Source organism: Oncorhynchus nerka, unplaced genomic scaffold (assembly GCF_034236695.1).
Source record: "Oncorhynchus nerka isolate Pitt River unplaced genomic scaffold, Oner_Uvic_2.0 unplaced_scaffold_1349, whole genome shotgun sequence".
Taxonomy (NCBI): Eukaryota; Metazoa; Chordata; class Actinopteri; order Salmoniformes; family Salmonidae; genus Oncorhynchus; species Oncorhynchus nerka.
Window position 1 is genome coordinate 10,380 of NW_027040001.1, and position 27,417 is coordinate 37,796.

Below are 27,417 nucleotides of genomic sequence, written 5' to 3' on the forward strand. Positions count from 1 at the left end.
TACTTGTATGTTTGAGGAATTTTAAATATGAGATTTCTGTTGTTTGAATTTGGCGCCCTGCACTTTCGCTGGCTGTTGGCATATTGATCCTGTTAACGGGATTGCAGCCATAAGAATATTTATTTACACAAGTATGCAGACCATTTGATACTAGACTCGTTTTGAGCTCAGGTGCATCCTGTTTCCATTGATCATCCACCTGTTGTAAATTCAATTGATGTGACATGATTTGGAAAGGTACACACCTGTCTATATCTGGTACCACAGTTGACAGTGCATGTCAGAGAAAAAACCAAGCCATGATATCAAAGGAATTGTCTGTAGAGATCTGAGACAGGATTGTGGAGAGGCACAGAAGGATACCAACACATTTCTGCAGCATTGAAGGTCCCAAAGAACACAGTGAGATTACATTGATTGGACAAAATCGTTTTTGATATATTTTGGTATATTAGCTGTCGCCGTATTAGACTAAGCATAAGGGGTTTCATGTTAAAATGTTGAAGATGAAATGGTGCTGGAATAGTGGAGGCAGCTCCTGTTTATTTTGTTATACTTGCGGTAACGTGGTTCTAAATCAATAGTTGTTTAGTGGTCATGAAATGTCAGAAAGACTTACTTGAAAATACTGTAAGTCATGTCACTGTTTGTTACTGCAATATGCTTTGTGGACTTCACCAGACAGAGGTTGCTATCCGGTTTCGTGATGAAACAAAGGTGTGGTTGAATTTATTCTGTCACGGTGTCACGCCCTGGCCATAGAGAGGCTTTTATTCTCTATTTTGGTTAGGCCAGGGTGTGATTAGGTGGTGATTCTAGTTTCTTTATTTCTATATTTTCTGTTTCTATGTTTTGGCCGGGTATGGTTCTCAATCAGGGACAGCTGTCTATCATTGTCTCTGATTAGGAGTCATACTTAGGCAGCCTGTTTTTCCACCTTAGTTGTGTATAGTTGACTTTGTTAGTGGCCTGTATAGCCCTAGTAAGCTTCATGTTCGTTTTTGTTGTTTCTTGTTATTGTTGGCGACATTTATAACATAAAAAGGAATGTACTCTCACAACGCTGCGCCTTGGTTCGGTCATTTCCCTGACGACGTGCGTGACACACGGTGTATTCTTACTGTCTTTGCCTTAGGCATATATGTCACGTGTCAAGGTATGTGAACTAACAAGCTATAGAGCAAACAACTCAACTATCACAACAAAGGTTGTAATATGGCTTTTTGTCTGGCTTCCCCAGTGATATTACCTTCGCACCTCTACTGTATGTTTTGCTCAGTCTGGCAGTAACCCAGAACTACCAGAGACAGAGGATCTCTCTTTCGGCTGCTGCTGACAGACACTGCATGTAAATTGTTCTACTACACCCTAAAACCTTATACAGTATGTACACATAGCATTTGTCTTCATTTTGTCAGATTAACTCTTTCTGTAGAATAACTTTTTCCTCCTTTTATCTTCTTCTCTGGAACCAGTCAGAAAGGCAACAATACATACTGTACTGGCGGTAGGTAGCCAGCGGCTAAGGAGTTAGACCTGTGGCCCGAAAGGTGGCCTGTTCGAATCCTGGGCTGGTCGCTGGAATAAACAGGCAGAATTGATTTCACAATGATGAGACAGCCTATAGGGAAGAGGTGCCAGGACAACCAACTCTCCCTCAACATGATCAAGACAAAGAAGATGATTGTGGACAACAGGAAAAGGAAGACTAAGCACGGCCCTATTCTCATCGACAGGCCTGTAGTGGAGCAGGTTGAGAGCTTCAAGTTCCTTGGTGTCCACATCACCAACAAACTATCATGGTCCAAACACATTAAGACAGTCGTGAACTAGAACTATTTCTCCATGCAAGACAAGAACGTGGGCTCTATCAAATCTGCCCCAAGTAGCCGCAGACCAGATAAAACAATCTCACAAGAGTAGGCAGGGTAAACCCATTTTCACAATTTCTATTAGTTCCATTTATAGTACAAAAAAAGAAGTATAAAAAACATCAATAATCAATATGCAGAAACAGTTTGTGATCCGTTGAAAAGTTAATGTACTCTGATTACTTGTTTTATTTGTTAACACATTATCAACTGCATATGCGCCAAAAACCATGTTCACATCTGGTGAATCATTTGTTTATTACTGGTAAGAAGAGAATTTGCTAAAGACAGTCATCTACATTTTAGAGTGTCGGATGGACATTCAGGGAGGCTGCCGAAACAGGGAAGGACACCAACTTTGTTGCTTTTCATTTAACCTCAATGAATCACAACCCTACAGGGGATATCAACATTGACAAGAATTTGCTGTTATTTCAGTGGTAGCACACTGGGAAATATGTTAATGAGACATGTATTTTCAGCCAACAGAGTTTTCTAAAGTTGTCAGTCTCAGCAAATTATACTCTCTTGTGTGATCAACTAAGCTATTTGTGTTGCAAAGGAAAACTTCAATATTTAAGTTCAAAATTGTTTTACATTCCATGTCAGCTGAACAATTACCCAATTTTAAGTACAGCCATATCAAAGCTCACTGGACTTTTTCCAAGTGAAATGTTTTAAAGTGTACATTTAGGTAAGATGTTTATGTCGTGTCTGTGACCGAACTATTTGAACATTGATTGATGACTAGTTATGTGATGCCTATTATTCTGCGTAGTTATGGGATGCTGATTGCTCATCTCACATTGAACTACGAACATTGGAACATTGACTGAGTGCCTAGTTATTGGACACTGATGGTAGATCGAGCTATGATCATGATGTAATATGAGAGATGATGAGCTATGACAAGGATTGCATTCTCAAATGCCTTGTTCATACAGAATGATGGATATTTTTGCCGACTACTAATTATTCTCAATGTGTGCACTGCATGGTGAAGCCAGACATGGAGACGACCCAAAGACAACCCAGGTCGTAGGTCACGTGCTTCATGCACATCAGGAATTTACATTGATGTCTGAAAGGCATCTGCCCATCAGCAAGTCAGGAATATTTTTCAGAGCCGTGGGGCTACCTCAGAGCAGGCTTAACTTGAGTGACTGCTCAGTTCACTTGCCCCAGGAGGCAATAGGACAATCTTTACCCTCAATCCCTGCACATTGAGACATTGCTCCATCCAGTGCCCTCTGGTTTACTGGCTGTGATGCCGTCTCTGTGCTGAAGATAGAGGTGGGGTACATCTGTTCAAAATGCCTTGAATCCCACATGATCATTTCCGTGATTTAGTGCTTCCAACCCATTTGAAAAATGGTATGTTTGAGCTACATTGCATTAGTCTATTTATTCTGCATCCATTGAGATCAACCATTAGCCTGTGTGACAGCTCCGAACAGCTTGGAAAGACAGTACCATGCAGTATCAAAGAGCCCTTACTGCTGCTCGATCAACCTATTTTTCCAAAAAATCTCTTGACACAATGATGAAAATAATCATGGCCTCTAAGCCTTCAAGCTGCATACAGGACCCTATTCCAACTAAACTAGTGAAAGAGCTGCTTCCTGTGCTTGGCCCTCCTATGTTGAACATAATAAACGGCTCCCTATCCACCGGATGTGTACCAAACTCACTAAACATGATAGTAATAAAGCCTCTCTTGAAAAAGCCAAACCTTGACCCAGAAAATATAAAAAACTATCAGCCTATATCGAATCTTCCGTTCCTCTCAAAAATGTTAGAAAAAGCTGTTGTGCAGCAACTCACTGCCTTCCTGAAGACAAACAATGTATACGAAATGCTTCAGTCTGATTTTAGACCCCATCATAGCACTGAGACTGCACTTGTGAAGGTGGTAAAGGACCTTTTAATGGCATCAGACCGAGGCTCTGGATCTGTCCTCGTGCTCCTAGACCTTAGTGCTGCTTTTGAAACCATCGATCACCACATTCTTTTGGAGAGATTGGAGACCCAAGTTCTGGCCTGGTTTAGATCTTATCTGTTGGAAAGATATCAGTTTGTCTCTGTGAATGGTTTGTACTCTGACAAATCAACTGTACATTTCGGTGTTCCTCAAGGTTCCGTTTTAGGACCACTATTGTTTTCACTATATACACTGCTCAAAAAAATAAAGGGAACACTTAAACAACACAATGTAACTCCAAGTCAATCACACTTCTCTGAAATCAAACTGTCCACTTAGGAAGCAACACTGATTGACAATAAATTTCACATGCTGTTGTGCAAATGGAATAGACAACAGGTGGAAATTATAGGCATTTAGCAAGACACCCCCAATAAAGGAGTGGTTCTGCAGGTGGGGACCACAGACCACTTCTCAGTTCCTATGCTTCCTGGCTGATGTTTTGGTCACTTTTGAATGCTGGCGGGGCTTTCACTCTAGTGGTAGCATGAGACGGAGTCTACAACTACCTAAGATTTTGAAAGTATGATGTTGAACATGATCAGTCGAATCGAAGCTACGGTATAACTTGTTTTGACGTCATTTTTATCTGAACCAAACATAGACATCTATGACTGGTTCAGATTTAGGTTTGGACCGGACTAAAAACCAACTTCCGTGGACATAGAAATCAAGGCCGGTCCAGACAGGAACAAAAAAAGATGTCCAAAAGGGATCGGCATTTATCCGTGTTTACTGAGGTGTAGCCTACAGTGTTGCCTGAAACTGTGTTTTATGAATGGCCATCTATATGGTAAGCCTACCATTTTGAAACACAAAAAAAAGAACGCCAGGTCCAACAGGACCAAAAAAAGACATCCAGAGGACATTGGCGTCGGCCAGTGCTCACTGGTGTGTAGCGTACCATGTAGGCCATCAAAGGATTTTATAAATAATGTGTTAGGCCCACTGTTTGTAAAAGAGGCTGTTGTGTCATACATTTTATCTCCTGCCTGTAGGCTACAGAAAAGGCTATATACTATTTCTACCATATACTATATCCAGGTACGAGATCAAGCGCGTGAACCAACATTTTTTATGGGCTTAATCATAGAATTACATATACAGTCCCTAAGGATCTCTGTGGGCCTAGTCAAAAATATTTTTTATTTAACTTATATGTTTAATTATGTTACATTTTACTATGGAATAAACATAACAAATCAATATTTTTTCATCTGATTGTCAAACTATAATTTCAAAGGGCTCCTTCATAGGCCACCTGCACATGTTTATCCACTTGCAAGATATTTCCAGCTTCTAAATAGTGGTGAGTGGAAAGAGACATCTTTTTCACAAAACACCAAAAAGAATTTATGCGTCCACTGCTGTTGCCGCGCGTTTCGGTGCCGGCCACTCATCTCTGCCTTGGCAAAATGTCAATGTTCTCGTTGAACCACATCGTATTTGAGTGTAGGCTATACCATTATTTTTCAAGTTCATTCGCCATTCATTTGTCATGTCTCTAACATGCAGTAATCATAAAAAGTTGTGTAATAGCCTAGAGTTTTTGTGAATGGCTCATGTCTCACCCTGGCTCTATCTGCTACATCATTTATGTTGGTGGAGCGTCTCAGCGATGCCAACAGAGGTGCCGCTGGGAATGAACAAGCAAAATATTTTGTACCCCTGCCTTATCACAGGGCGACATCAGTGCTCACCTAAAAAGCCCATATGCCACTGGTTGAGAGCAATTGTAATGGTTTTTGGGCAGAATTACGTGAGGTTTTATGGGTTGTTGGGGAAGGTGGGTCTTGGTCAGATTAGCTCAGAAAATGCCGCCCTCGTCCATATGCCTCCATAGACGGCCGCATAATCCTGCCTAATGAGCGGGCCGGCCTGCTTGGAGGGTAGGTACAGGGTAAGACTGCTGTAAAATAAACCTGTACACAATTAAGAGGGAAGTTTATTTAATGAAAAATAAAGCTGTAATCATTTGTAGCTCAAACCAATCAGACTTTAATGACGTTTTTGTGAGAGGAATCGTTTTTAGGTTCCGCCCTGGTCTCACAAACACTGCTCTAGCTCAGCCCCCGTTAATCACACAGGCTAATGGTTGGTCTCAATGGATTCAGAATAAATAGACCAATGCAATGTAGCTCAAACACACCAGGGGTTGGAAGCACTAAATCACGGAAATGATAATGTGGGATTCAAGGCATTTTGAATAGATGTACCCCACCTCTATCTTCAACACAGAGTCAGCATCACAGCCAGTAAACCAGAGGGCACTGGATGGAGCAATGTCTCAATGTGTAGGGATTGAGGGTGCCTTTAGGGGCAAGTGAACTGAGCAGTCACTCAAGTTAAGCCTGCTCTGAGGTAGCCCACCGCTCTGAGGTAGCCCCACCGCTCTGAGGTAGCACCACCGCTCTGAGGTAGCCCCACCGCTCTGAGGTAGCCGCTCTGAGGTAGCCCCTCTGAGGTAGCACCACCGCTCTGAGGTAGCCCCACCGCTCTGAGGTAGCCCCACCGCTCTGAGGTAGCACCACCGCTCTGAGGTAGCACCACCGCTCTGAGGTAGCCCCACCGCTCTGAGGTAGCCCCACCGCTCTGAGGTAGCCCCACCGCTCTGAGGTAGCCCCACCGCTCTGAGGTAGCACCATTGGGCCGGCGATGTAAAAAAGCGAATTCAAGCCAACTGAAACTAACTCCAGTAGTCTTAACCTAAAACAAATCTTTCTGGTTCCTCTACATTTAAGTTTAGTGAAAGACAGACAATGAGCCTGTTCTTACATAACAACCAAAATACATGAGTCCACCCCTATGTGTAGTTAAAAGGCACTTCTGAGTGTTAACAGCTCATTTACATTTTCGGGCAAGTGATCCAATCTTCAGGTAACCAAAAAATACTCCTGACTTGCCCGATGTGTCGGTAGGTGCCTTTCAGACTTTAATGTAAATCCCTGATGTGCATGAAGCACGTGACCTACGACCTGGGTCGTCTTTGGGTCGTCTCCACGTCTGGAATAATAATTAGTAGCGGGCAGAAACATCCATCATTCTGTATGAACAAAGCATTTGAGAATGCAATCCTTGTCATAGCTCATCATCTCTCATATTACATCATGATCATAGCCCGATCTACCATCAGTGTCCAATAACTAGGCACTCAGTCAATGTTCAAATGTTCGTAGTTCAATGTTAGATGAGCAATCAGCATCCCATAACTACACAGAATAATAGGCATCCCATAACTAATCATCAATCAATGTTCAAATAGTTCAGTCACAGACACGACATAAACATCTTACCTAAATGTACACTTTAAAACATTTCACTTGGAAAAAGTCCAGTAAGCTTCGATATGGCTGTACTTAAAATTGGGTAATTGTTCAGATGACATGGAATTCTCCATCAACTCAATGATTTCTGCTCAATGTAAAACAATTTTGAACTTAAATATTGAAGTTTGCCTTTGCAACACAAATAGCTGAGTTGATCACACAAGAGAGTATAATTTGCTGAGACTGACAACTTTACAAAACTCTGTTGGCTGAAAATACATGTCTCATTAACATATTTCCCAGTGTGCTACCACTGAAATAACAGCCAAGTCTTGTCAATGTTGATATCCCCTGTAGGGTTGTGATTCATTGTGGTAAAATGAAAAGCAACAGATTTGGTTTCCCTCTCTGTTTCGGCAGCCTCCCTGAATCTCCATCCGACACTCTAAAATGTAGATGACTGTCTTTAGCAAATTCTCTTCTTACCAGTAATAAACAAATGATTCACCAGATTTGTCAGTTGTGTTCGATCTGATCAAATGCCACTTGTCAAAACAATAGGGTTTTTGGTGCATATGCAGTTGATAATGTGTTAAAATACAAGTCATCTGAGTACATTAGCTTTTCAGAGGATCACAAACTGTTTCTGCATATTGACGATTGATTAAAAATAATAATAATTGTACTATAAATGGAACTAACAGAAATCGTGAAAACAGGTTTGCCCTGTCTAGACTAGTGAGATTGTTGTATCTGTTTATCTGGTCTGTGGTTACTCAGAACAGGTTTCATAGAAGCCACTGTCTTTGTCGTGCCTGGAGAAATAGTTATAACATTCCATTCCATTTCAACATGATACTGATACAAGAGATTGATAAAACAGCAGTTAGGTAGGGGGGCAACAGCAGTTAGGTAGGGGGCAACAGCAGTTAGGTAGTGGGGCAACAGCAGTTAGGTAGGGGGCAACAGCAGTTAGGTAGGGGGCAACAGCAGTTAGGTAGGGGGCAACAGCAGTTAGGTAGGGGGCAACAGCAGTTAGGTAGGGGGCAGCAGCAGTTAGGTAGTGGGACAACAGCAGTTAGGTAGTGGGGAAGTAGCAGTTAGGTAGGGGGCAACAGCAGTTAGGTAGTGGGGCAACAGCAGTTCGGTAGGGGCAGCAGCAGTTAGGTAGTGGGGCAGCAGTAGTTAGGTAGTGGGGCAGCAGTAGTTAGGTAGTGGGGCAACAGTAGTTAGGTAGGGGGCAGCAGTAGTTAGGTAGGGGGCAGCAGCAGTTAGGTAGTGGGTCAACAGCAGTTAGGTAGGGGGCAGCAGCAGTTAGGTAGCGGGGCAGTATCAGTTAGGTAGGGGGCAGGTAGTGGGGCAGCAGCAGTTAGGTAGTGGGGCAGCAGCAGTTAGGTAGTGGGGCAGCAGCAGTTAGGTAGTGGGGCAGCAGCAGTTAGGTAGGGGGCAGCAGCAGTTAGGTAGGGGGCAGCAGCAGTTAGGTAGGGGTCAGCAGAAGTTAGGTAGGGGGCAGCAGCAGTTAGGTAGGGGTCAGCAGCAGTTAGGCAGGGGGCAGCAGCAGTTAGGTAGGGGTCAGCAGCAGTTAGTAGGGGGCTGCAGCAGTTAGGTAGGGGGCTGCAGCAGTTAGGTAGGGGGCAGCAGCAGTTAGGTAGGGGGCAGCAGCAATTAGGTAGGGGGCAGCAGCAATTAGGTAGGGGTCAGCAGCAGGGTAGGGGGCAGCAGCAGTTAGGGGGGTTAGGGGCAACAGCAGTTAGGTAGGGGGCAACAGCAGTTAGGTAGGGGGCAACAGCAGTTAGGTAGGGGGCAACAGCAGTTAGGTAGGGGGCAGCAGCAGTTAGGTAGGGGGCAGCAGCAGTTAGGTAGTGGGACAACAGCAGTTAGGTAGTGGGGAAGTAGCAGTTAGGTAGGGGGCAACAGCAGTTAGGTAGTGGGGCAACAGCAGTTCGGTAGGGGGCAGCAGCAGTTAGGTAGTGGGGCAACAGCAGTTAGGTAGTGGGGAAGTAGCAGTTAGGTAAGGGGGCAACAGCAGTTAGGTAGTGGGGAAGTAGCAGTTAGGTAGGGGGCAACAGCAGTTAGGTAGTGGGGAAGTGCAGTTAGGTAGGGGGCAACAGCAGTTAGGTAGTGGGGCAGCAGCAGTTAGGTAGGGGACAGCAGCAGTTAGGTAGGGGGCAGCAGTAGTTAGGTAGGGGGCAGCAGTAGTTAGGTAGTGGGGCAGCAGTAGTTAGGTAGTGGGGCAGCAGTAGTTAGGTAGGGGGCAGCAGTAGTTAGGTAGGGGGCAGTAGCAGTTAGGTAGTGGGGCAGCAGTAGTTAGGTAGTGGGGCAGCAGTAGTTAGGTAGTGGGGCAGCAGTAGTTAGGTAGTGGGGCAGCAGTAGTTAGGTAGTGGGGCAGCAGTAGTTAGGTAGTGGGGCAGCAGTAGTTAGGTAGGGGGCAGCAGTAGTTAGGTAGGGGGCAGCAGCAGTTAGGTAGTGGGTCAACAGCAGTTAGGTAGGGGGCAGCAGCAGTTAGGTAGCGGGGCAGTATCAGTTAGGTAGCGGGGCAGTATCAGTTAGGTAGGGGGAAACAGCAGTTAGGTAGTGGGGCAGCAGCAGTTAGGTAGTGGGGCAGCAGCAGTTAGGTAGGGGGCAGCAGCAGTTAGGTAGGGGGCAGCAGCAGTTAGGTAGGGGTCAGCAGAAGTTAGGTAGGGGGCAGCAGCAGTTAGGTAGGGGTCAGCAGCAGTTAGGCAGGGGGCAGCAGCAGTTAGGTAGGGGTCAGCAGCAGTTAGGTAGGGGGCTGCAGCAGTTAGGTAGGGGGCTGCAGCAGTTAGGTAGGGGGCAGCAGCAGTTAGGTAGGGGGCAGCAGCAATTAGGTAGGGGCAGCAGCAATTAGGTAGGGGGTCAGCAGCAGTTAGGTAGGGGGCAGCAGCAGTTAGGTAGGGGGCAGCAGCAGTTAGGTAGGGGGCAGCAGCAGTTAGGTAGGGGGCAGCAGCAGTTAGGTAGGGGTCAGCAGCAGTTAGGTAGGGGGCTGCAGCAGTTAGGTAGCATGGCGGCAGCAGTTAGGTAGGGGGCAGTAGCAGTTAGGTAGTGGGGGCGGTAGTGGGGCAGTAGCACTTAGGTAGTGGGGCAACAGCAGTTAGGTAGTGGGGCAGTAGCAGTTAGGTAGTGGGGCAGCAGCAGTTAGGTAGGGGGACAGTAGCAGTTAGGTAGGGGGCAGTAGCAGTTAGGTAGCGGGGCAGCAGCAGTTAGGTAGGGGGCAGCAGCAGTTAGGTAGGGGGCAGCAGCAGTTAGGTAGTGGGGCAGTATCAGTTAGGTAGGGGGCAGTATCAGTTAGGTAGGGGGCAGCAGCATTTAGGTAGCGGGGTAGTAGCAGTTAGGTAGGGGGGCAGCTGCAATTAGGTAGTGGGGCAGTAACAGTTAGGTAGTGGGGCAGTATCAGTTAGGTAGGGGGCAGCAGCAGTTAGGTAGGGGGGCAGCAGCAGTTAAGTAGGGGTGCAGCAGCAGTTAGGTAGTGGGGCAGTATCAGTTAGGTAGGGGGCAGCAGCAGTTAGGTAGGGGGGCAGTAGCTGTTAGGTAGGGGGGCAGCAGCAGTTAGGTAGGGGGATAGCAGCAGTTAGGTAGTGGGGCAGTAGCTGTTAGGTAGTGGGGCAGTAGCTGTTAGGTAGTGGGGCAGTAGGTGTTAGGTAGGGGGCAGCAGCAGTTAGGTAGGCGGGCAGTAGCTGTTAGGTAGGGGTGCAGTATCAGTTAGGTAGTGGGGCAGTATCAAATCAAATCTAATCAAATTTATTTATATAGCCCTTCGTACATCAGCTGATATCTCAGTGCTGTACAGAAACCCAGCCTAAAACCCCAAACAGCAAGCAATGCAGGTGTAGAAGCACGGTGGTTAGGAAAAACTCCCTAGAAAGGCCAAAACCTAGGAAGAAACCTAGAGAGGAACCAGGCTATGTGGGGTGGCCAGTCCTCTTCTGGCTGTGCCGGGTGGAGATTATAACAGAACATGGCCAAGATGTTCAAATGTTCATAAATGACCAGCATGGTCGAATAATAATAAGGCAGAACAGTTGAAACTGGAGCAGCAGCACAGTCAGGTGGACTGGGGACAGCAAGGAGTCATCATGTCAGGTAGTCCTGGGGCACGGTCCTAGGGCTCAGGTCCTCCGAGAGAGAGAAAGAAAGAGAGAATTAGAGAGAGCATATAATAGGGTGGCCAGTCCTCTTCTGGCTGTACCGGGTGGAGATTATAACAGAACATGGCCAAGATGTTCAAATGTTCATTAATGACCAGCATGGTCGAATAATAGTAAGGCAGAACAGTTGAAACTGGAGCAGCAGCATGGCCAGGTGGACTGGGGACAGCATGGAGTAATCATGTCAAGTAGTCCTGGGGCATGGTCCTAGGGCTCAGGTCAGTTGAAACTGGAGCAGCAGCATGGCCAGGTGGACTGGGGACAGCAAGGAGTCATCATGTCAGGTAGTCCTGGGGCATGGTCCTAGGGCTCAGGTCCTCCGAGAGAGAGAAAGAAGGAAAGAATTAGAGAACGCACACTTAGATTCACATAGGACAGGAGAAGTACTCCAGATATAACAAACTGACCCTAGCCTGAGTATAGCCCACAAAGATCTCCGCCACGGCACAACCCAAGGGGGGGGCGCCAACCCAGACAGGATGACCACAACAGTGAATCAACCCACTCAGGTGACGCACCCCCTCCAGGGACGGCATGAGAGAGCCCCAGTAAGCCAGTGACTCAGCCCCTGTAATAGGGTTAGAGGCAGAGAATCCCAGTGGAAAGAGGGGAATCGGCCAGGCAGAGACAGCAAGGGCGGTTCGTTGCTCCAGAGCCTTTCCGTTCACCTTCCCACTCCTGGGCCAGACTACACTCAATCATATGACCCACTGAAGAGATGAGTCTTCAGTAAAGACTTAAAGGTTGAGACCGAGTTTGCGTCTCTGACATGGGTAGGCAGACCGTTCCATAAAAATGGAGCTCTATAGGAGAAAGCCCTGCCTCCAGCTGTTTGCTCAGAAATTCTAGGGACAATTAGGAGGCCTGCGTCTTGTGACCGTAGCGTACGTGTAGGTATGTACGGCAGGACCATCAGAGAGATAGGTAGGAGCAAGCCCATGTAATGCTTTGTAGGTTAGCAGTAAAACCTTGAAATCAGCCCTTGCTTTGACAGGAAGCCAGTGTAGAGAGGCTAGCACTGGAGTAATATGATACATTTTTTTGGTTCTAGTCAGGATTCTAGCAGCCATATTTAGCACTAACTGAAGTTTATTTAGTGCTTTATCCGGGTAGCCGGAAAGTAGAGCATTGCAGTAGTCTAACCTAGAAGTGACAAAAGCATGGATTAATTTTTCTGCATCATTTTTGGACAGAAAGTTTCTGATTTTTGCAATATTACGTAGATGGAAAAAAGCTGTCCTCGAAATGGTCTTGATATGTTCTTCAAAAGAGAGATCAGGGTCCAGAGTAACGCCGAGGTCCTTCACAGTTTTATTTGAGACGACTGTACAACCATTAAGATTAATTGTCAGATTCAACAGAAGATCTCTTTGTTTCTTGGGACCTAGAACAAGTATCTCTGTTTTGTCCGAGTTTAATAGTAGAAAGTTTGCAGCCACCCACTTCCTTATGTCTGAAACACATGCTTCTAGCGAGGGCAATTTTGGGGCTTCACCATGTTTCATTGAAATGTACAGCTGTGTGTCATCCGCATAGCAGTGAAAGTTAACAATATGTTTTCGAATAACATCCCCAAGAGGTAAAATATATAGTGAAAACAATAGTGGTCCTAAAACGGAACCTTGAGGAACACCGAAATTTACAGTTGATTTGTCAGAGGACAAACCATTCACAGAGACAAACTGATATCTTTCCGACAGATAAGATCTAAACCAGGCCAGAACATGTCCGTGTAGACCAATTTGGGTTTCCAATCTCTCCAAAAGAATGTGGTGATCGATGGTATCAAAAGCAGCACTAAGGTCTAGGAGCACGAGGACAGATGCAGAGCCTCGGTCCGATGCCATTAAAATGTCATTTACCACCTTCACAAGTGCCGTCTCAGTGCTATGATGGGGTCTAAAACCAGACTGAAGCATTTCGTATACATTGTTTGTCTTCAGGAAGGCAGTGAGTTGCTGCGCAACAGCCTTTTCTAACATTTTTGAGAGGAATGGAAGATTCGATATAGGCCGATAGTTTTTTTATATTTTCTGGGTCAAGGTTTGGCTTTTTCAAGAGAGGCTTTATTACTGCCACTTTTAGTGAGTTTGGTACACATCCAGTGGATAGGGAGCCGTTTATTATGTTCAACATAGGAGGGCCAAGCACAGGAAGCAGCTCTTTCAGTAGTTTAGTTGGAATAGGGTCCAGTATGCAGCTTGAAGGTTTAGAGGCAATGATTATTGTCATCATTGTGTCAAGAGTTATAGTACTAAAACACTTGAGCGTCTCTCTTGATCCTTGGTCCTGGCAGAGTTGTGCAGACTCAGGACAACTGAGGTTTGGAGGAATACGCAGGTTTAAAGAGGAGTCCGTAATTTGCTTTCTAATAATCATAATCTTTTCCTCAAAGAAGTTCATGAATTTATCACTGCTAAAGTGAAAGTCATCCTCTCTTGGGGAATGCTGCTTTTTAGTTAGCTTTGCGACAGTATCAAAAAGGAATTTCGGATTGTTCTTATTTTCCTCAATTAAGTTAGAAAAATAGGATGATCGAGCAGCAGTAAGGGCTCTTCGGTACTGCATGGTACCGTCTTTCCAAGCTAGTCGGAAGACTTCCAGTTTGGTGTGGCGCCATTTCCGTTCCAATTTTCTGGAAGCTTGCTTCAGAGCTTGGGCATTTTCTGTGTACCAGGGAGCTAGTTTCTTATGAGAAATGTTTTTAGGGGTGCAACTGCATCTAGGGTATTGCGCAAGGTTAAATTGAGATCCTCAGTTAGGTGGTTAACTGATTTTTGTCCTCTGGCGTCCTTGGGTAGGCAGAGGGAGTCTGGAAGGGCATGAGAACCACTGCAGCCGTCATACTGGTCCTCTGCCTCCTGGCTGTCAGTCATGGTAAGTTACCATCATCTGAAACATGATTTGACAGGCAGCTCTACATTAAACTTCAAATTGATCATCAAGTTGGCTCCATTTCATCCTCCTTTTTGCTGCTGTACTTTACTCATGTGTCTTTGATCTGGTGTCTCCATAGCCTGGGACTGTCAGCCTGTAGTGGATATCAAGAATCTGATGCAGATCGATGCAGGACTGGGGCAAGTGGTTGCAACGGACACAAATCAAATCCCCTACTACCTGGTAGGTGATGAATGGATCCGCCAGCCTGGTTCCCTGACGTATGTCACTGAAGAACCAGCAGGGATCTGGGGTGTCAACAGCGGAAACATTTTGTCTAAGTACAGTGGGGCAAAATAGTATTTAGTCAGCCACCAATTGTGCAAGTTCTCCCACTTAAAGATGAGAGGCCTGTAATTTTCATCACACTTCAACTATGACAGACAAAATGAGAAAAAAAATCCAGAAAATCACATTGTAGGATTTTTAATGAATTTATTTGCAAATTATGGTGTTAAATAAGTATTGGCTGACTAAATACTTTTTTGACCCACTGTGCCCGGTAACTGGGTTCAATTTACAAGTAAGTGGAGACCATTCCTCTATTTTGAATCCAGCGAACACCTGCTTCTTAGCTTTCCTGATGCCATTGTAAGTCATTTGACTGTACTCTAGTTGCAGACCCTTTGCGTGCTGGGCAGTCAACAAGAATGATATCTACTTAATGAGTGTAAGATCTGGGAAAGAGTGAGAGCCGGAGTAGAGTAATAGAGGATGGAGAGTGTCATTTATTTTAAAACTGTATTATAACTGTTGCAATTGTCCTAAACACCTGATTGAATCTGTTTGTTTCCAGTTGAATCAAGACTGTCAAAACAACGGGTGGAGTCACATTGACGGCAAGCTTTCCATGATTGAGGTGGAAACTGATGGTAGTGTCTTTGTGGTCAACTCTGCAGGTAATGTTTCTACCAGGTAAGGTTACTACTGAACTATGTGTATGGTTCCACCCTTTTTACCTTTATTTAACTAGGCAATTCAGTTAAGAACAAATTCTTATTTTCAATGACGATCTAGGAACAGTGGGTTAACTGCCTGTTCAGGGGCAGAACGAAAGATTTGTACCTTGTCAGCTCGGGGATTTGAACTTGCAACCTTCCGGTTACTAGTCCAATGCTCTAACCACTAACCCTTTCACCCCTCAACATTATCAACTTGAAAATGACTTGTAATGATAACTAACAATAATAATGATATACCTTTATGAATAACTCTGGTCCTTACAGTACATGCTTTGTGAATCTCTTTAAAGAAACATTTAAATAGATACATAAATAAAATCAGTCCAATGAAATCAGATCTAAACATATAACAGACTTATAAAGAAATGTGTAGACCAGTGGTCACCAAACTACGGCCCGCGGGCCGGATACGGCCCGTCAGCACATTTGGCCCGGCCCTCTGAACAATGCCAGAGACGCTATCAAAATTTTTTCCTATTTGGCCTCCAGAAAAAAAATCCTAGGCCCGGCCCTGTCAAAGAGAGAACGGAATAATGGAGAAAAATTGATTCAGAATGCAGGGTATTTAACCTGCAGTGGACAAACAATTTTTTTTTTGTTCAATGCAAAGAAAAGGCTGTTTGTCTCATCTGTCAAGAGACGGTGGCGGTATTCAAAGAATACAATCTTCGCCGACACTATGAATCCCGTCACAAAGACAAGTACGATAGATAGCTTGCAAGGCCAAATACGAGCAGACAAACTCTCAAAGCTAAAAAGTGGACTACTATCTCAGCAGAATACATTTGTACGCCAAGCTCAGCTGAACCAGGCATCCGTTCGGGCCAGCTTTCGGGTTGCTAAACTGATAGCAAGAAGCGGTAAGCCTTTCACTGACGGAGAGTTTGTTAAGAAATGTATGGATGCTGTCGCGGAGGAGGTGTGTCCCGAGAAGAAAGATGCATTTAATGCCGTAAGTCTGTCGGCGAGTACAATCACCAGACGCGTTGAAGAAATCGGGAGTAATGTATATGCCCAGCTGCAGCAGAAGACGAAAGAATTTGACTTTTTTTCATTAGCACTGGATGAGAGCACGGACGTGCAAGACACAGCGCAACTGCTCATTTTTATTCGTGGAGTTAGCGCAAACTTTGAGATATGCGAGGAGCTGGCAGCCCTCCAAAGTCTCAAAGGGACTACAACGGGAGAGGATATTTTTGACAAAGTGTGCCAAACCATGGAGAAGTTGGACCTGGACTGGTCAAAGCTAGCTAGCATCACGACTGACGGGGCTCCTAGCATGGTGGGCGAAACTCGCGGTCTAATAGGACGCATGAACCGGGAGTTGGAAAAAAGGGGTCTCACCGCCCCGCTACGAGTCCACTGCCTAATTCACCAGCAAACACTGTGCTGCAAAGTGTTGAAGTGGGATTCTGTAATGAAGGTTGTGGTGTCGTGCATAAACTTCATCAGAGCAAAGGGACTTAAACACAGGCAGTTCCAAGAATTCCTGTCTGAACTGGAGTCTACGCACGGAGATGTGCTGTACTACACAGAGGTCCGATGGCTGCTACCCGAAATTAACGCATTTCTTCATTTAAAAGACAAAACGGTCCCAGAGCTGATCGACCCAGAATGGAAATGGCACCTCGCATTTTTAACAGACGTGACAGAAATACTTAACAGCCTTAACTTGCAGCTACAAGGCGAGGGGAAACTCATTTGCGACATGTATTCACACATAAAAGCGTTTGAGGGTGAAATTAGCGCTGCTTTTGGAACAAGTGAAAAAGCGCAACTTCGTCCATCTTCCTGCTACCCAAAACCTGTCGACAGAGAACCCAGCGGTCCCGTTCCCAGCTGTAAAGTGCGTGGAAGCACTGGAAATGCTGAAGGCGGAGTTCGGTGTGCGATTCAGTGAACTACATGTTCATGCAAAAGAAATCCGTCTTTTTCAGAACCCCTTTGTTGCCGACATTGATGAAGCCCAGCCTTCATATCAGTTTGAGTTGGCTGAGTTACAGAACTGTGATGTTCTGAAAGACTCATTCAAGCCCAACAGTCTCATTGACTTCTATGCCGCCCTCCCAAACGACACATATCCAAACATCAAAAAACACGCAATGAAAATGTCCACAGTTTTTGGCAGCACGTATATCTGCGAGAAAACCTTTTCTGGCATGAAACTGCTGAAAACCCCGATGAGATCAAGATTGACAGATGAACATTTGCATCAGTGCTTGAGACTGGCTGTAACTAGAATGGAACCTGATATTCAACTTCTCACCAGCACGATGCAGGCCCACAGTTCACACTGATGAACATACATAGGTAAACTCACTTTTCTGACTTGAATGAGTCATTCTGAGCATAAACAAATATAATCATAATAAAATCTACTGGGATAAAATCCATCTTTACAACCATACTGGTAGTGAAATGTATTGTGCTGTGTAGGTGCTGTATCACTTAGTTCAGTTTCTCAACCTGCTTCTTTTGTGGTTTTCACAGGGAAGTTGATGAGAGAGAGCTGCAAACAGCGGTGTCTACAAGCCTACTGGAACCTACAAAAGGATTATAAGGAAGGAACACAAGAACTTTAAGAGACTGCTCATATGTGTCAGAGAGATTCTGCTCTGACAACTGAGCTGAACTTTTATCTGTTAAGATTGTGCATGGCACGACAGAAAGTTAATGTTCCATGGCTTTTTTTTCTATGAAGAACCCAGAGAGAGTTATTTAGTTATTATTTATTTCCTGTTTTTTCTGTGAAGAACTCAGAGAGGGTTATTTAGTTATTATTTATTTCATTAATAGTGTTATTATTTGTTTCCTGACTTTTTTTCTGTAAAGAACCTGGAAAGGGTTATTTGGTTATGTGTGGCTTTCTGGAAAACAATACATTTTTTAAGCTCCCCTACGATCGTCACACTTTTTCTGTTACAAACTGACACCGGCCCCCCATCAGAGAAGGGAAAAGTTATGTGGCCCTCACAGGAAAAAGTTTGGGGACCTCTGGTGTAGACAGTGTAAGGTGAAATAAGTAAAAGTTGGATGTCATTTAAAGCTACAGTTTGGGATAAAAAAAAACAAGTACACAGTGAGTGACAATAAGAGAAGTTGCATCTCTGGAGGTGCTAGTTGAGGTCACCCCATTTGTGGGGGGAAAAGCGGTATCTGGGCATGTTGAGTGGGGATAGGGGCTCCGCAGTAAAATAAAACAATGATAACTACCCTAAACAACAGTATACAAGCCATATTGACATTAGAGAGAGACATAAAGCGAGGCATAAAGCAATCACAGTTGTTGATTGGGAGAGTAAGCTAAGTCAACAACGGGTAAGACAGCAACAGCTAATCAGCTAAGACAACAACAACAGGTAAAATGGCGATGAATGGGCAGAGAGGGTCAGTTAACTACACACAGGGCCTGAGTTCGAAGTCTGGGCCGACAGGTAAACAAAATAAACAAAATGGAGTACTGCGATTAATGAACAGTCCAGCAGGCATCAGCTATGGAGCCAGGCATCATAGGGTCCAGTGAACAGCAATAAATGAAACAGGTAAGTCGTTACTACGCTAGCAAGCGGAAGACACGGCGTTCATTAAGGTTAGCAGGCCAGGGCTAGCAGAAGCGTCTTCACCGATGTCCGACAAGGGCCGGTTGAGGGAACATCGGATGAAATTACGTCGGCAGACTAGACGTGATGGATCGGCGGGGCTCCGTGTCGACAAAGGGTCAAGGCCAATTGGCAAAAGAGGTATTTTAGCTGGATTAATTTTGTTTGCTAGCCGGGAGATGCCCCTGGCTCGGGGCTAACTGGTGCTAGCTTCGGGACGAGGGCGTTAGCCACTATAGCCACTCGGTAGCAGCTAGCTAGTTGCGATGATCCGATGCAAAGGTTGAGCTTACGGCAGGAATCAAGCGATGTAGTGGCTTCTAGTCGTGCTAGTGAAGAGTCGGGGGGGCATCAGCTGTGTAGTCGAGTGATCATAGGGTCTTAGCTAGCTTCGGGCTAGGCCAGTCGGTAGCAGCTAGCTAGCTGTGGTGATCTGGAGTAATGGTCCAGTAATGGAGTAATCTGGAGTAATGGTGGAGAAAAGCAGTCCAATATTCTCAGGGTTGATATCGCACTGAGCAGACTGGCGGGTATTATCCAGAGTAAAAGCGGCTGGTGTCTGAGCTAGAGGTGAAGGCAGCTAGCCGTGGCTAACAATGACTAACTAGCTAGTAGCTAATTAGCTGATTAGCATCTGATGGCTAGCTTCTGATGGAGGTTCTAGCTGTAAGGTCAAAAAACAATAGCGTATCCGTATCACATTGGGTGAGGCGGGTTGCCGTCTTGGATCACTCTGTGATACTACTTTGAAGAATCTAAAATATTAAATATATTTTGATTTGTTTTTGGTAACTACACGATTCCATATGTGGTATTTCACAGTTTTGATGTCTTCACTATTATTCTACAATGTAGAAAATAGTTAAACTAAAGCAAAACCCTTGAATGAGTAGATGTGTCCTAACTTTTGACTGGTACTGTAGGTGTTTGGAAAGTTGTTGACTGAGACATGGGAATGAAGAAAGTTTACATTCTGTCCAAACATGTTTTTGTTGAATCTCATGGATCCTAAGGGGTGAAGCACAGGGCAAATGTCTGATTTCAGTCACAGATAAGGGAGGACAGGCGTGGATTAAGGAGGAGAGAGGAATTCGGCCCAGGTCACAGGTCAGATGGAGTGAGAAGGAACAGACCACAAAGGTTTTAGCGTCAAGCGGGGCCATGACTACACCAGTGAGAGAAACCAAACAAGTTCTTGTCTAGCAACAGAGATGTATTGGCTGTCTAGATGTGCAAGGAGTTGATTCCGGCTACATTTACATTACATTTAAGTCATTTAGCAGACGCTCTTATCCAGAGCGACTTACAAATTGGTGCTTTCACCTTATGACATCCAGTGGAACAGCCACTTTACAATAGTGCATCTAGGTCTTTTAAGGGGGGGGTGAGAAGGATTACTTTATCCTATCCTAGGTATTCCTTAAAGAGGTGGGGTTTTAGGTGTCTCCGGAAGGTGGTGATTGACTCCGCTGTCCTGGCGTCGTGAGGGAGTTTGTTCCACCATTGGGGGGCCAGAGCAGCGAACAGTTTTGACTGGGCTGAGCGGGAACTGTACTTCCTCAGTGGTAGGGAGGCGAGCAGGCCAGAGGTGGATGAACGCAGTGCCCTTGTTTGGGTGTAGGGCCTGATCAGAGCCTGGAGGTACTGAGGTGCCGTTCCCCTCACAGCTCCGTAGGCAAGCACCATGGTCTTGTAGCGGATGCGAGCTTCAACTGGAAGCCAGTGGAGAGAGCGGAGGAGCGGGGTGACGTGAGAGAACTTGGGAAGGTTGAACACCAGACGGGCTGCGGCGTTCTGGATGAGTTGTAGGGGTTTAATGGCACAGGCAGGAGCCCAGCCAACAGCGAGTTGCAGTAATCCAGACGGGAGATGACAAGTGCCTGGATTAGGACCTGCGCCGCTTCCTGTGTGAGGCAGGGTCGTACTCTGCGGATGTTGTAGAGCATGAACCTACAGGAACGGGCCACCGCCTTGATGTTATTTGAGAACGACAGGGTGTTGTCCAGGATCACGCCAAGGTTCTTAGCGCTCTGGGACGAGGACACAATGGAGTTGTCAACCGTGATGGCGAGATCATGGACGGGCAGTCCTTCCCCGGGAGGAAGAGCAGCTCCGTCTTGCCGAGGTTCAGCTTGAGGTGATGATCCGTCATCCACACTGATATGTCTGCCAGACATGCAGAGATGCGATTCGCCACCTGGTCGTCAGAAGGGGGAAAGGAGAAGATTAATTGTGTGTCGTCTGCATAGCAATGATAGGAGAGACCATGTGAGGTTATGACAGAGCCAAGTGACTTGGTGTATAGCGAGAATAGGAGAGGGCCTAGAACAGAGCCCTGGGGGACACCAGTGGTGAGAGCACGTGGTGAGGAGACGGATTCTCGCCACGCCACCTGGTAGGAGCGACCTGTCAGGTAGGACGCAATCCAAGCGTGGGCCGCGCCGGAGATGCCCAACTCGGAGAGGGTGGAGAGGAGGATCTGATGGTTCACAGTATCGAAGGCAGCCGATAGGTCTAGAAGGATGAGAGCAGAGGAGAGAGAGTTAGCTTTAGCAGTGCGGAGCGCCTCCGTGATACAGAGAAGAGCAGTCTCAGTTGAATGACTAGTCTTGAAACCTGACTGATTTGGATCAAGAAGGTCATTCTGAGAGAGATAGCGGGAGAGCTGGCCAAGGACGGCACGTTCAAGAGTTTTGGAGAGAAAAGAAAGAAGGGATACTGGTCTGTAGTTGTTGACATCGGAGGGATCGAGTGTAGGTTTTTTCAGAAGGGGTGCAACTCTCGCTCTCTTGAAGACGGGAGGGACGTAGCCAGCGGTCAGGGATGAGTTGATGAGCGAGGTGAGGTACGGGAGAAGGTCACCGGAGATGGTCTGGAGAAGAGAGGAGGGGATAGGGTCAAGCGGGCAGGTTGTTGGGCGGCCGGCCGTCACAAGACGCGAGATGTCATCTGGAGAGAGAGGGGAGAAAGAGGTCAGAGCACAGGGTAGGGCAGTGTGAGCAGAACCAGCGGTGTCGTTTGACTTAGCAACGAGGATCGGATGTCGTCGACCTTCTTTTCAAAATGGTTGACGAAGTCATCTGCAGAGAGGGAGGAGGGGGGGGGAGGAGGATTCAAGAGGGAGGAGAAGGTGGCAAAGAGCTTCCTAGGGTTAGAGGCAGATGCTTGGAATTTAGCGTGGTAGAAAGTGGCTTTAGCAGCAGAGACAGAGGAGGAAAATGTAGAGAGGAGGGAGTGAAAGGATGCCAGGTCCGCAGGGAGGCGAGTTTTCCTCCATTTCCGCTCGGCTGCCCGGAGCCCTGTTCTGTGAGCTCGCAATGAGTCGTCGAGCCACGGAGCGGGAGGGGAGGACCGAGCCGGCCTGGAGGATAGGGGACATAGAGAGTCAAAGGATGCAGAAAGGGAGGAGAGGAGGGTTGAGGAGGCAGAATCAGGAGATAGGTTGGAGAAGGTTTGAGCAGAGGGAAGAGATGATAGGATGGAAGAGGAGGATAGCGGGGGAAGAGGTTGGGACGGCGCGATACCATCCGAGTAGGGGCAGTGTGGGAAGTGTTGGATGAGAGCGAGAGGGAAAAGGATACAAGGTAGTGGTCGGAGACTTGGAGGGGAGTTGCAATGAGGTTAGTGGAGGAACAGCATCTAGTAAAGATGAGGTCGAGCGTATTGCCTGCCTTGTGAGTAGGGGGAAGGTGAGAGGGTGAGGTCAAAAGAGGAGAGGAGTGGAAAGAAGGAGGCAGAGAGGAATGAGTCAAAGGTAGACGTGGGGAGGTTAAAGTCGCCCAGAACTGTGAGAGGTGAGCCGTCCTCAGGAAAGGAGCTTATCAAGGCATCAAGCTCATTGATGAACTCTCCGAGGGAACCTGGAGGGCGATAAATGATAAGGATGTTAAGCTTGAAAGGGCTGGTAACTGTGACAGCATGGAATTCAAAGGAGGCGATAGACAGATGGGTAAGGGGAGAAAGAGAGAATGACCACTTGGGAGAGATGAGGATCCCGGTGCCACCACCCCGCTGACCAGAAGCTCTCGGGGTGTGCGAGAGCACGTGGGCGGACGAAGAGAGAGCAGTAGGAGTAGCGGTGTTGTCTGTGGTGATCCATGTTTGCGTCAGAGCCAAGAAGTCGAGGGACTGGAGGGAGGCATAGGCTGAGATGAACTCTGCCTTGTTGGCCGCAGATCGGCAGTTCCAGAGGCTACCGGAGACCTGGAACTCCACGTGGGTCGTGCGCGCTGGGACCACCAGATTAGGGTGGCCGCGGCCATGCGGTGTGGAGCGTTTGTATGGTCTGTGCAGAGAGGAGAGAACAGGGATAGACAGACACATATTTGACAGGCTAGAGAAGAGGCTACGCTAATGCAGAGGAGATTGGAATGACAAGTGGACTACACGTCTCGAATGTTCAGAAAGTTAAGCTTACGTAGCAAGAATCCAATTGACTAAAATGATTAAAATGATACAGTACTGCTGAGGTAGGCTAGCTGCGTTGTTGACACTACCCTAATCAAGTCGTTCGTTGAGTGTGAAGTTTCTACAATGCTGCTTGGGGGGGCAAGCTGGCTAGCTAGCAGTGTTGGTTACGTTACGTTGCGTTAGGAGAACGACAATAGCTGGCTAGCTAACCTAGAAAATCGCTCTAGACTACACAATTATCTTTGAAACAAAGACGGCTATGTAGCTAGCTATGTAGCTAGCTACGATCAAACAAATCACACCGTTGGGACTGTAATGAAATGAAATGAAAATATGATACTACCTGTGGAGCGAAGCGGAATCGACCGAATGCGAAAGTTCTATTCAGTAGACGTTGGCTGGCTATTGGCTAGCTAGGAGTGTCTCCTACGTTAAGGACGACAAAATAGCTGGCTAGCTAACCTCGGTAAATTAAGATAATCACTCTAAGACTACACACTCTAACTACACAATTATCTTGGATACGAAGACAGCAAAGACAACTATGTAGCTAGCTAACACTACACTAATCAAGTCGTTCAGTTGAGTGTGATAGTTACTACAGTGCTACGGTAGACGGTGAACGTGTTGGGCAGATAGGAGACGACGAAATACGATAATTACGCAATTATCTTTGATACAACGACGACTATGTAGCTAGCTAAGAAGAAATTGCTAAGATTAGACAAATCAGACCGTTGTACTATAATGAAATGTAATGAAAAAGTTATACAACCTGCAGACCGAAGCGCGGATGCGACCGGCTCGCTCCAACCCGCTCCACCCACTGGGAGGACCAGTGGGTGAATGAATTTAGTTTGAGATTTTCTTGAGTTTTTACTCTGTTTGTTCAGAACCTAACACAACCTTACCTAGTTTAAACATCACCCCAAAAGTTGACCCCACTACCATCAGTTTCCACCTCAATCACAAAAAGCTTGCTGTCAATGGGACTCCACCCGTTGTTTAGGCAGTCTTGATTCAGCTGGAAACAAACAGATTCAATCAGGGTTTTAGGACAATTTCAACAGTTATAATATGAAACAGATTTAAAATAACTGACACTCTCCATCCTCTACTCCAGCTCTCACACTCATTCCCAGATCTGACACTCATTAAGTAGATAACATCATTCTTGTTGACTGCCCAGCAGCCAAAGGGTCCACAACTGTAGTTCTTCACACTTCCTGGCACTCTTGTCAATGGAAGGGGTGTCTGTTCCCTTGTGCGAGTCTGACAGTATGGAGTATCGTCCAACAAGAAACTGAACACCTCCAGCATCCACCTGCTTCAGAAGGCCTGAAGACCACAAAGACAGATGGACAGACAAGCAAACGGGAGCACGTATCTGTGAATTCTGCCAAATGACTTACTTGTTAAAATGGTAAAACGTTCATCATTTTTTCAACGCCCTGATGATATCAGGAAGGCTAAGAAGCAGGTGTCCTCTGGATAAATATTGAGTAATGCTCTCCACTAGCCTGCAGCTTGCACCCAGTTACCGGCCACATACTTGTAGATTAAGTCTCCCTGCTGGTCCTACAGTGATATGCTTCAGGGAACCAGGCAGGCGGATCCATTCATCACCTACCAGGTAGTAGGGGATTTGACTTGTGTCCGTAGCAACCACTTGGAGACAAAGACATATGGGTAGATTGCACCAATAAAATCTTGATCAATTCCAAGATGATCAAGCATGTTTCAGATTATGGTAATTTACTGTGACTGACAGCCAGGAGACAGAGGACCAATAAGATGGCTGCAGTGGCTCCCATGATGTCTCTGTAGATCTACAGTATAAGTTGCGATTTTACACCAGACTTCAATCGTCCCATTGCAGGGCTTTGCGCTTTAATAGCCCTGCACATTGCTTTAAAAGCAATGATGGCTTCCTGTTCCACCTATATTTTTTGATTTTTGATTTTACCTTAATTTTACTAGGCAGGTCAGTGAAGAACAAATTCTTATTTTCAATGCCGGCCTAGGAACAGTGGGTTAACTGCCTTGTTCAAGGGCTGAACGACAGATTTGTACATTGTCAGCTCGGGGATTTTGCAACCATTAAGTAGATGTCATGCTGCCCTGCTAACAAATTGCTGCCCCGCTACCAAATTGCTAGTCCAACGCTCTAACCACTAGGCTACCCTGCTGCCCCGTGTATCAAAGAGTTGATGGGAGGCTGGACCAAGAAAGGCTTTTCTTGATAATTTCTAATGGTTAGGGTAAATACAGACAATTTATGGACAAGTGAAAGACCCCGTTACCAAACTGCTACTGCCCCGCTACCTAACTGCTGCTGCCCGCCTACCTAACTGCTACTGCCCCGCTACCTAATTACTGCAGCACTGCTACCTAACTGCTACTGCCCAGCTACCTAACTGCTACTGCCCTGCTACCTAACTGCTACTAACTTGCTACCTAACTGCTACTAACTTGCTACCTAACTACTACTGCCCCCCTACCTAACTGCTACTGCCCCGCTACCTAACTGCTGATGCCCCCTACCTAACTGCTACTGCCCCCCTACCTAACTGCTACTGCCTTGCTACCTAACTACTATTGCCCCACTACCTAACTGCTACTGCCTTGCTACCTAACTACTACTGCCCCCCTACCTAACTGCTACTGCCCCCCTACCTAACTGCTGCTGCCCCCTACCTAACTGCTGCTGCCCCACTACCTAACTGCTGCTGCCCCCCTACCTAACTGATACTGCCCCACTACCTAACTGATACTGCCCCACTACCTAACTGATACTGCCCCACTACCTAACTGATACTGTCCCCCAACTTAACTGATACTGCTCCACTATCTTACTGCTGCTGCCCCCTCCCTAACTGATACTGCTCCACTACCTTACTGCTGCTGCCCCTACCTAACTGATACTGCCCCCTACCTAACTGATACTGCCCCGCTACCTAACTGCTGCAGCCCTGCTACCTAACTGCTGCAGCCCCTACCTAACTACTACTGCCCCCTACCTAACTGCTGCAGCCCCCTACCTAACTGCTGCAGCCCCACTACCTAACTGTTGCAGCCCCCTGCCCCCCCCTAACTGCTGCAGCCCCCTACCTAACTGCTGCAGCCCCCTACCTAACTGATACTGCCCCACTACCTAACTGCTGTTGCCCCACTACCTAACTGATACTGCCCCCTACCTAACAGCTACTGCCCCCTACCTAACTGCTGCTCCCCCTACCTAACAGCTACTGCCCCCTACCTAACAGCTGCTGTCCCCCTACCTAACTGCTGCTGCCCCTACCTAACTGCTGCTGCCCCCTACCTAACAGCTACTGCCCCCTACCTAACTGCTGCTGCCCCTACCTAACTGCTGCTGCCCCCTACCTAACAGCTACTGCCCCCTACCTAACTGCTGCTGTCCCCCTACCTAACAGCTACTGCCCCCTACCTAACTGCTGCTGCCCCTCACCTACCCTAACTGCTGCTGCCCCCTACCTAACATGCTACTGCCCCACTACCTAACTGCTGCTATCCAGACTTCAATCGTCCCATTGCAGGGCTTTGCTTTAATAGCCCTGCACATTGCTTTAAAAGCAATGATGGCTTCCTGTTCCACCCCTACCTAACTGATTTGTACATTGTCACGGGGATTGTTTTGCTAACAAAACCAAATTGCTTAAGTAGATGTCATTGCCCTAATGGTTAGGTAAATACAGCAATTTATGGACAAATTGCTGCCCCGCTACCAACCGCTGCTGCCCGCCTATAACTGCTGCCCAGCTAACCCTGCCCTGCCCCTGCTACTGCCCCCCTACCTAACTGCTGCTGCCCCTACCTAACTGCTGCTGCCCCCTACCTAACAGCTACTGCCCCACTACCTAACTGCTGCAATCCCCTACCTTAACAGCTACTGCCCCCTACCTAACTGCTGCTGCCGACTACCTAACTGCTAACAGCTACTGCCCCCTACCTAACTGCTGCTGTCCCCTACCTAACTGCTGCTGTCCCCCTACCTAACAGCTACTGCCCCCCCCTACCTAACTGCTGCAGTCCCCTACCTAAACTGCCCCTACCTAAGCCCCCTACCTAACTGATACTGCCCCCTACCTAACTGATACCCCACTACCTAACTGACTACTGCCCCACTACCTAACAGCTGCTGCCCCCTACCTAACTGCTGCTATCCCCTACCTAACTGCTGCTATCCCCCTACCTAACAGCTACTGCC

At 46.7% G+C, this 27,417-nt stretch overlaps 1 protein-coding gene and 1 pseudogene across 1 annotated transcript in view; one reads left to right on the top strand and one right to left on the bottom strand.

The window, feature by feature from the left end:
* Positions 1 to 2,849: 2,849 nt before the first annotated feature.
* LOC135568898 (fish-egg lectin-like) overlaps positions 2,850 to 27,417 on the bottom strand; it is a 52,977-nt pseudogene continuing 28,409 nt past the window's right edge.
* The window catches only part of LOC115117982 (fish-egg lectin-like), a 93,975-nt gene continuing 80,644 nt past the window's right edge, over positions 14,087 to 27,417 (top strand). The window contains exons 1-3 of the mRNA XM_065015684.1: positions 14,087 to 14,158; positions 14,298 to 14,888; positions 15,015 to 15,133. The gene's annotated coding sequence lies outside the window, so the exon portion shown is untranslated. The remainder of the gene's footprint in view (positions 14,159 to 14,297; positions 14,889 to 15,014; positions 15,134 to 27,417) is intronic.